Source organism: Marmota marmota, unplaced genomic scaffold, assembly GCF_001458135.2.
Source record: "Marmota marmota marmota unplaced genomic scaffold, marMar, whole genome shotgun sequence".
NCBI classification, from domain to species: domain Eukaryota; kingdom Metazoa; phylum Chordata; class Mammalia; order Rodentia; family Sciuridae; genus Marmota; species Marmota marmota.
Window position 1 is genome coordinate 11,755,047 of NW_026000000.1, and position 10,933 is coordinate 11,765,979.

The following is a 10,933-nucleotide window of genomic DNA, read 5'->3' on the forward strand; positions in this document are numbered from 1 at the left end:
TTGCAAAAGCATTTTTTGAAATATTGAGATACCGAAAGTCCACACAAGCCATGCTTACATTTCCAGAATTGTGCCATGGGCATTTGGACTCTGGCCAGAGAACAAATGGCCAGCAACCCAGGGACCAGCCCCTCTGAACTCAGAGAGGGGTTGGGGGAGACAGGCAGTGATCTTTGGTGGCCTTGGTGCATCTTCTTGGGAATAGAAGTGACACAGACATGGGAAAACTGGTTCCTTTGATTCCAAGAGTAAGAGGGAGCATTTTTCCACTTTTCCTGATGACTATGGATTTTGAGAGGTAGAAAAGAGCAAGAATTCCTAGTGCTGCTTCCTCTATCCCTATTCATACCCCAATCCTAATGGCGCAGCCCTCTTTTTTTTTTTTTTTAATTTTTTATTGTGGGTTGTTCAAAACATTACAAATTTCTTGACATATCATATTCGACACTTTGATTCAAGTGGGTTATGAACTCCCACCTTCACCCCATACACAGATTGCAGAATCACATCAGTTACAGATCCATTGATTTACAAATTGCCATCCTAGTGTCTGTTGTGCTCCGCTGCCTTTCCCATCCTCCACCCTCCCCCCTCCCCACCTCTCCCCTCCCCTCCCCTCCTCTCCCCTCCCCTCCCCTCCTCTCTCTCTACCTCCTCCACTGTATAACCCTGAGGGTCTCCTTCCATTACCATGCAATTTCCCTTCTCTCTCCCTTTCCCTCCCACCTCTCATCCCTGTTAAATGTTAATCTTCTTCTCCTGCTCTTCGTCCCTACTCTGTTCTTAGTTACTCTCCTTATATCAAAGAAGACATTTGGCATTTGTTTTTTAGGGATTGGCTAGCTTCACTTAGCATAATCTGCTCTAATGCCACTATTTCCCTGTAAATTCTATGATTTGTCAATTTTTTATGTCATGAGTAATACTCCATTGTGTATAAATGCCACATTTTTTTTATCCATTCGTCTATTGAAGGGCATCTAGGTTGGTTCCACAGTCTTGCTATTGTGAACTGTGCTGCTATGAATCATCGATGTATGCAGTGTCCCTGTTAGCATGCTCCTTTTTTTTTTTTTTTTTAACTAGGGATTGAACCCTGGGGGCACTTGACCACTGAGCCACATCCCCAACCCTATTTTGTATTTTATTTAGAGACAGGGTCTCACTGAGTTGCTTAGTGCCTCACCATTTCTAAGGCTGGCTTTGAACTTGCGATCCTCCCGTCTCAGCCTCTCGAGTTGCTGGGATTACAGGCATGTGCCACTATGCCTGGCTGGCCCAGCCCTCTTTCCCCTTTTAAAAATTAAAACAAGCCTCAATCTGCAAAATTGGCCTCCATTTTAAGGGATCCCCATGATCCCTGGTGGAACCTTTAGGACAGGGTGTGAGGTGTCCAGCTCAACATGGCTAAAACTGTTCTAGAATAGTAGAGTGTCTCCATTCACTATTTCTAGAAATAGCTATTTCTAGGTCATCCCTGAAGAAGCTGGCTTCCCAGCTGCTCTGGGACTCCTCAGGGACCTGCAAGGCTTTCTGCCACAGAGGAAGGTGTGAAAGCCTTCCAGGTATCATTGTCTTCCAACCTGGTAGTTCTGCTGAGCTTCTGGAAAATTCCCAGGGCAGCCACCTCTTGCCATAGGCCACAACATTAGTCATTCTGTCCTTGAATGGACCAAGCACTTTTCAGCCTCAGGGCCTTTGCGTTTATTGTGCCCCTGCCTAGCAATTTCTTCCTGGATGACTCCAATTTAGCATTCCCATCTTAATTCCAGGCTTAAGGTGATACTTCCTGTGACCTACAGGCTTTGTGTCATCACTGTGCTCATTACCATCTGGATTTTGTTAATTTGTTTTTTATTCTCCCCTTCCTATGGCCTAACCCCTGGGAATGTAACCCATAGAGTATGGATTATATCTGTGAGATAACTATGTGACACATAGTGAATTATATCTGTGAGATCACTATGTGACATATAATGAATTATATCTGTGAGATCACTATGTGACACATAGTGAATGTTCATTAATTAAAAAAAAAAAAGAATGGTCTAGTTAGGAATGCAAAATAGGAATGCAAAATACCAGCCAGTTGTTGAGGAACCTATGAGGAGGCGCTGGGTTCTCTTAGGATCCAGGTTCTCATGCCTCGTTCCTCTCCTCCCATACCTGAGGCAGACATCACTAATTGACTATAGCACATTTGACTCCATGGAGCCTGGTCAGGAGGTCCAAGCTCAGATTCTCAGAGCCACTGGCTGTCATGGAAGGCGAGGGGAGAAGGACCAGGGTGTGAAGTGCACTGTGTGAGTGGGCTGGCAGCTGAAGGGGACTTGACCTTGAGGACTTCAGGAGTTAGAAAGGCATTCTGCAGGAGGTGGCAGGGTAGAAATATGCTGGGGCAGAGGAAGAGGGAGAGGGACAATTTGGAGGGTTAAGTCTTGGAAGTAAGAGTCAAGTTGTCACATCCCTGAGATAATAAAATCCCCCTGTGTGGAGAGGAAGGCATGTGTCAGGCTGGCTGGGAGGCCCACTTGCCTGCTCCCCAATCGGATTCCCAGTGTGGGTCCAGGTGGAGCCTCTGGTCTGCCAGCTGGAGGGAGAAGCTAGGGGTAACTGGTAAGGAGGAGTGATGAATGAGCAATGCTGAGAACATACCAAAACAGGTTTCCTGTGGGTGAGATGGCAGAGGAGACTCACTTGCTTCTTTATAACTGCTCCTTCAAGACCCCGGGTGTGTGTGTGGGGGGGCCATGCTGCCTGATGCAGCTGTTCTTGACACCAACCACCTCTCTGACCCTCAACATCAATTCATCTTCCCTCCCTTTCTTGGAGCCACCCAGATGTTTGGAACAAGTCTCCCTTCTCCAAGAGACTATAAGAGCCATGAAGGAAACCTCTGGTGGCTGCAGCTGATCCAGACCTGCCTCCTGACCTGTGGGCAGCCTCCTCAAAGACAGCTAGGTGCCTTAGGACCTGGTTTTAGAAAAAGAGCATGCAATGTCTTATACTGGTGATAAAGCCATTCACAGTCATGGAGCAAGCTTGAGAAAGACTTGATAAGGAGAATTGGAGAGAAGAGGAGTAAAGGGCATGAGAGAAACTGGCCAGTGGGGGTTGACACACTGATTAGCATTTAGGTGGGCATCTGCTTGATTCTTTTACAGGTGTGTATGTGGATACATGCAGATACATGCAGATACATAAGAAATCTGCACATACATGCACATGCACACACACAAGGCTACATGTTTGCACATGGATGTGTTGTGCACTAGGTGATGCCTGCCTCCAAGAGCAGCTCGGCTCCCGTGGGGTACCTGTGGAAACCTCTCTGCTACCATTCTCCTTTTCTTACCAGTGACCCCGGCCTTTCCTCCAAACATAAGCGGACACTCTTTGTCACCTTCACCATTATTTTTGCAGATTTCACAGGTGAAAATTGATGACTCAGGACTTGCTATGTATTTGTTGCCATGAAGCAGCTTGCTCCTTGGCTGGTGGGGCTTTTCCTGTTACTTCCTTTCCCCCTCCCTCTCCCATCTTTCTCATCAGGGTATCAAGGTCGTCCTCACATTTTCTTGTTTTGTGCTGGTGTGTTCTTGAAGGCAATCCTATGCTCGGATGGGGTGGGTGTTAAGAGCCTTGGGTGAGGAAGGTATTTGAGTATCATGACCCATTTCATATCAAGTTAACACCTGCTTGAGCCCTGCCCTCGCCTTACCCCATCTTTCCTGGGTGTCTGGAAGCCTATTTTTTGACTCTTCAGGCAGATGCTCTTGAGCCTTTCTGGGTCCACTGCTCTAGAAATGAGGCTCTGTTCTCTACCCCATGCCATGTCCCAGCCTCCCCACCCTGGATGTGTCCCTCACTGTCCCCTGTGTATGTGCACAGGCCTCCCTGGGTACAGAGGCCTCTCCACACTCCTGGATCAGGAGTCCCACATTACAATCTAAGATCTGACACTACCTCCCCAAACAATGACGTCCCCTAACCCCCAGTTCTCACATACCCCTGGGGGCAGGAATGATTTCTGTGAGGTCCTGGGCATTGCTTTTTTAGCAAGTTCCCAGGTAAGTGGGTCAGTTTGAGAGCTTCTGTCTGACAAAGCCCCCAGCCAGGACTTTCTGCCTTTTTTTTTTTTTTTTTTTTTTACCTCCTGCATCTCTGACAGCCCTGAGATGCTCTGAATACTGGCGGTATGGACTGGCCACTAGTTCAGAGTAGCCGCAGGATGCAGATTTTCAGGGGATATCAGAATTGTCTTGGCCTCTAGGAAGTAGAAGTAGATGAGAGGATCTTTGGAAGCCTCAGGTGAAAAAGGTATAAATCCATCGTGGCACCTTAATGTGTTTCCCTAAGGAGCACATTCAAGGGAATGAGTGTGCATTATTAGGAATGATGGAAGCTGCCTTCTGCTGTGGCTGCCACTCTGGCAGGAACCCCCTCCAGCCCTGACCCAGGAAGCTGGACATGGGTAAGACAAACATGCAGACAGGGCCAGTTGCTGTAGATTCACAGCTAGACGAGGTGCAGATGGGCAGATGGACAAGAGTGTCTAGCCACCACAGGGGCCCATTGAGGAGCCTCCCTTGGCCCCTCCATGGACTCCTGGAACATCAGGAGAAAGCAGCTCTGTGATCAAATGCCTTTGAGAAACACACCATCCAGTGTTCCCTTCAGAACATGACTGCCATACCAGGGGCACAGGACTGAGATGCAAGTGGGCTCTCTGCTCTCTAGCCACACCCTATGGGGACAAGGTGCTTTTCTCTATTGCTCACAAAAGCATTGTGAGGACTAGAAGCATTTCCAACCCTGCTTGCACCTGAAGATGCTGAGAGTGCAGCCTTGAGCAGGTCCCAGCCTGTGAGATGGCTAGAAATTATATCCAAACTGCATTGGGGTTTGGGTTGGTGCCAAAACAGATAACAGTTCCACTGTGGGGCACCCTGCACATGCTCCTCATCATGATGACCAGTGTGGGTCCTGGGGTAGGTACACAGTCAAGAATGAGGCTGGGCTGTGAGCAAATGTGGGGCAGGGTGAGGGTGTCTGTGACAGAGATAGAGGACAGTGGTCTGGGCTATCCTGCTGCTTAACCTCCCCTGCCCAAAAGGCTCTGCACCTATGAACAAGGCACATCATGTCTCCCTCCCTGCAAAGTGGAGAAAGGGTTATGCCAATCTCAGTGGTTCCTTCTCATCCCTCTGGTCTTCCTGACCTCTGTTGTCCCTGAGTTCACAGCTCATTATGGATCCGCATTAACCCATAGGCAAGCCTCATCCTGAGCACAGCTTCAGTTATGCCTCAGGCCTGAGGCCTACCTAGCCTGAGGTTAAATATCTTTTGCAAGGTTCAGCCTCAGAGCCCCTGTCTTGGCCTCTTCTACCCCCAGGCTCTGGGACCTGCCTGAGGTGTGGTGCTGAGTCACAGCGGTGAGGTGGCCCAGACTGGGTGGCGAACTGCCTCTGGCCTAGAAGAAGGGCCACTCCTTGCCAGTTTGTGCCACTCATGTCTTTGATAAAAGGCTGAATTCCCTGTGGAGCTACTTTTCTGGGCTCAGCCAAGGTGGGCTCCGTGCTCACTAGGATGTGGTACCCATGCCATAGCCTTCTGCAAGGCCCTTTCAGCCTTTGCTGTCAGATATCTGCTTGCCCCTCTTGGTTCTGCAATCTATCCAGTCCCTGTACACAGCAGAAAGGCAGCAGGGAGGGCTGGACCTGTGGGATAGCTGTCGTGGCTGTAGATACTAAAGGATGTGCCGAGTTCCTTCTCCTAGCCTCTTGACAGGAGAGCAATGAAGCCCTGAGCGCAAAGAACAGCTGCTGTCCTGAGCAGTCAGTGCATTAGTTATGGTTAGTTACACACGTGGTTATATACACGTGGTTAGTTGTGTATATATACACCCAGGGCGATCTCACAGCTCACCCCTAATTTGTTATCACCTCAGGATGATATCAAGGGCAAGCTGAGGCCATAGGAAGAGGCCCATGGAACACTTGCTGCCCCACTGGGTAGTTCATTCAGGCAGAACAGTTCCCTCTGTGATATGGGGAGGGTCATCAGAAGGATCAACTGACCCCATTTATCTTCCCAACAAATAACCTTTTGTTCCAGTATGGCCTAAAACCATTAGTTTCTTGTTTGCTTAGAATATTATCTTCCAAGGGGGAGTTTTAATGGTACAGTGTTAGGGAAATTTCAGAGCCTTATGGGTCCTCTTTTGACATCAAGTCTACCCAGTGGGCAAAGTTAGCAGTTGGACACACCTGCCCTGAACTTCAGGAGTGCTTGGGTGTGACTGCAACAAGGCCATAAGTGACAACTTCTGGGGGCACTGACATCCTGCAGTGTGGCCTTTAGTGAGGACTTGGAGGATGTGGCTTTGGGCAGGGGGGACCTCTCTGCAGACTGGCTGTGTATAAGAGGCTTGGGTCCGGACAGAGCTGGAGCTGCAGAAGGCCCACGTGGAGCATGGAGCTAAGATGTCTCTAGAGCTCCCCTAGTGTTTGATTCATTCCACTTCAGGTTTCACCAAGCCACTTTGAGTTGGCATCATGGGCCTGGCTTTATTCTTGGGAACTGATAATTCAAACAGGTACGAGGTCACCTGGCAGATGGGGTGTCCTGGGTGAGAAAGCAGGCCAGAGTTAGGAGCCAGAGCCCCACCGTTACCTGGCCCCTCATCCTGAGCCTCAGTCCCCATGTGCTTATATCCTCCTTAGGGTCTTTGTGAGCCAGCAGGTGAGTATGATCCTGTCAGTCCCCACTGTGGAGCACTAGGAATCCCGCTTCCTCTGTTCTGCAAGGTCTGCTGCCTGCCTTGGGCCACCTTTCATCCTCCAAAATCCACTGGGCACTTCCTGCCCCAACTGGCATCTATATCTTTTAAAGGAGGGAGCAGGTGTTTTCACCAGAGACTGCCTTTGTTCTTCAGGGGATGAGAGGAAGGCCCAGGTACCCAGTGTCCCTAATATACTCCTGCCTCTGAGTTGGCTTCTGGTCGGAGGTGTGGCTCCACTAGACCTGGAAGGACCCTGGGGCTCAGACAGCTTTTGCCCATCCCACTAGGGTTCTCATTTTTTCTCCTTCAGATTTCTCCCTTCCCTTCCCTTCTCTTTCGTCTCTCCCTCCCTCCCTCCCTTTCCTTCCTTCCTTTCTTGTGCTGGGCATGGAACCCAAGGCTCCGCAAGTATTCTACCACCAAGCTACACCCTCAACCCTCTCCTTCAATTTTCTTAATGTAATTGTTTTGTACTTATGTACAGAGAAGTGCGTAAGTCAGAATGTTCAGCTCTGTGATTTTTTTTGTGTGTGGGATAATAGGCACCCATATTCAGCTCCCTGGCCCCTCGGCCCCTCCCAGCCCCTTCCCTCTAGTCTGTACCTCCCAGCCTCCCCATGGAGTAGGTGCCTTTGCCATGCTAGATATGGATGGGGTCCTACTTCAGTATCTGTGCCTAGTTTTTTGAATTCCACATAATGGTGGTGAGACTTGCCCTTGTGTATGTATGTCTGTCATTGTTCATCCTTCTCTTGGAATGTTCCATTGGCCAATTCCAGCTTGGCAGGAATCTGGTCTTCTGTGGAGGACGCCTGGGTCCCTTGTGAGCAGAGCTGATGTGTTTCTTCTTGTGAGTCTGTGAGCATTTCTGCCAGGCTTACAGGGCCAGGGTGGAACTCCTGGGTCTGCACATGCTCAGCTCTCATAGGCATGGTCAGCTGTGTTTCCATGTGGCTGTCCCAGTGGCGGAGCACCAGCAGCTGAGAGTTTCAGTTGTGCCACCTCCTCATCAGCACTTGGCATTTTCTGCCTTTTCAACTTTGCATTGCAGTGGGTGTCCAGGGATTCCACCGTGTGGTTTTAATTTCCCTCCCCCTGATGACTAATGAAGTTGAACGTGTTTCCTTAGGTTTATTGCCTTTTTGTGAAGTATCCCTTCATGACTTTTGCCCACTTAAAAAAATTGGGTCTTCTGACTTTTTTGACATTCTCAGTTCTTTTTTTTTTTTTTTTTAAATATTTATTTATTTATTTATTTTTAGTTCTCAGCGGACACAACATCTTTGTTGGTATGTGGTGCTGAGTATCGAACCCGGGCCGCATGCATGCCAGGCGAGCGCGCTACCGCTTGAGCCACATCCCCAGCCCCATTCTCAGTTCTTTATTATTATGTATATGAGTCCTGTGCTGGATATATACATCTATATCTATATCTATATCTATCTATATTCACATTCCATATCTATAACCTTATCCCTATCCATATTCCTATTTTATTCTATTTATATCCATATTCATATTTCTATCTATATTCATATCCCTGTCTACATCTGTACCCATATTCCATATCTATATCCATATCCACATCATATCTGTATCCAAATATATATCCCTATTACATTTGTATATGCATGTACATATCTATATCTATGTCCTTATCCATATTCTTAAACATACCTATATCAATATTCTTGGCTATATGCATATCTGTAGTCATATATATATCCATATCAATATCTGCATCTACATCCATATCCATATACCACATCTATATCCTTATTCCACATCTTTATTAATATCCATATTTGCATATACACAGACATGTGCATACATGTATTACACAGATAGGCACTGAGTGCTTATATGTGTGGAAATGTTAGTCACTGTGTTGTAGCAGTAAACAAAGATCCTGTCTTCATGGAGTTCACATTTTTTTAGGAGCAGGCTAACAAGAGAGTGTCAGATTGAATAACCACAAGAAAAAATGTTCAGTGGAGAGGAAGAATTGCTAGGGTAGAAGGAGACATTGTAAATATGTCACTGGAAAGGTGACAGAGACCAAGGTCTCTGAGTAGCAGAGACCTGAGGGAGAGTACCCACAGACACCAGGGGAAGTATGTTCCATGCCAGGACTGAGCAGTGAGAGCTGAGGTCTCAGGTGGGAGTGGGTCAGTACAGCTGCTGAACTCTGGCTTTGATTATGATCAGGGCAGGAGACATTGGAACTTGTGGACAGAGGAGGGATGGGACCTGACTCAGATTGTAATGGGGATCCTTTGCTTGCAGTGTTGGGGTAGCAAGTGCTGACACTTATTAGGAGCCTGCTGCTATGGTCCAGCCTCTGATCCTGCACTCATGGGGATATACTGGGCCACTGTTATCCCAGAATGAGGATTTCCAGCCCTTCTTCAGAGGTGCCTCTTATGGTTAAAGATGGAAACACTGTTCCAGGTCTCATGTCCAGCCCCTGTTGCCTGGAGGAAGGAGGGGGTGTCTCCTATGTGTCTTATCTTTCCAGAAGTCCTGGCAGAAGTCCACTAGCCACACCAGACTTTGCTCATTCTCTACTTTCTGAAGCTGATGAGGACAGTGGAGGTCCCACATTGGTCTTCACATGCCCCCCCAGAAGGATAGTCCCACCCACAGCTTCAAGTAGAAGGATATCTGGCAGGGGTCAGCTCCCCTGTCATCAGACCTTGGGCACAAGGAAGCCTGAGGATCAGATGTACACATGAATGCTCAGGTTATACTTGTGAGCAAAGGAGACAACTCTGTCTGCCAGAAACCAGGACAGAGGTGCTCTCTTTTACTCCAAGAGAAGCATCTTACCTTTTTGAGGTCCTTGGGCAATACTGGTGATATCTGTTGATGGGAAGCGACTGGAACAGTATAGGAAGACAACAGGGGCTAAACACCCATCACCCTCCTCTAGATTGTCATGCTCAGAGAGGTAGAGGGGAAGGCTTGCATGTAGCAGCAGGGCTGTTGACTGTCCACATAGACTTCCTGAGGCAATGCCATGACCATCATAGGGGCCAGAGATCCTGCAGGGTCATGGGACAGGAATGAGGAAAGCAGGGGGAGGATGCCTAAAATTTACCCCAGAGGTAAGACTAAGACTCTAGGTTTTACCTCTCTTGGAACTCCAGAGTGGTCTGAAGAGATGGGATGGCCATGTATGCCCAAGGGCCTGAAGGCCCAGATGTTAACCACTAGTTAACAGCAGAGGCCACTGTGAGCTTTTATCTGTTGGATGGCTGAAACAATATGCCATGACAGAATGGGGAAGAGGACAGTGTGAAAGTTGGTGGTGGAGGAAGTGGTGGAGATGGTGGCTGCACCATTTCTGCCTGGAGTTCTCCCCTAACTGCCCACTTGTAGGGTGCTGTATCATGAGGTAAGAATAGTGCATTCTCTGGAGCCATGAGAAATGGGGTCCAGCCCCAGGACTAGCACTGACAGAAATAGAGGAGGTCAGCAAATGGACCCAGCACAGTCCTGAATTCCTCAAGACAGAAATAACTTTCCATCAAGACAGCCTAGTGCCTAATTGTGCTTCTGGTAAGGGAGCAGACAAAGGAGAAGGAGGAACTGGGAGGAGAGGTATCTGTCCTGAAGGCTGCCAGGCACAGAGCCTGCAGGGGGTGGGTGAAGGTTGTGAGTTCTCCTGAGGTTGTCTTGGCCTCTCTCTGGGCATCCCCTGTTCTTCTCTGTACCATTCAAGTTGAGAGCATCCTTTTCCTCCCTAGTGGTCCCTCAGGCTGCCAGCTCTGCCTTCCCCAGAACCTGGCTTCAGCTCCCTCTCTGGTTTAGTCTCTGCTTCTTTAATCCAGACTTCCCGGCAGGTTGCTCCTTGGCTCAGTCTGGTTTCTGCCATCCAGAGTCTCAAGAGCTAGGGTTGGGGCCTCAGAACACGGTGGAAGGGAAACCAACCACCTGACAGGATTTCTTCTGAGTGCTGGGAGTCTTGGGCGCGGGAAGACACCTCACTTTGCCACCTACCTCGGGGATCCTTGGGGTCTCTCAGATTAGCCCTCCCGCAAAAGCAGCTGCTTGTTCCCGGTGTTCACTCAAGGAAATGGAAGGACAGCGAGTTCTGTGAAATGCTTCAGGCCAGAGCTGTGGAAAGCGAGTGCCCGGTCGCTGGGG

The 10,933-nt window shown here is 48.6% G+C and overlaps 1 protein-coding gene across 3 annotated transcripts in view; it reads left to right on the forward strand.

Annotated features, from left to right (window-relative positions):
• The window catches only part of Rasgef1a (RasGEF domain family member 1A), a 79,431-nt gene that overhangs the window by 37,106 nt on the left and 31,392 nt on the right, over nt 1–10,933 (forward strand). The gene's annotated exons all lie outside the window — the stretch shown is intronic.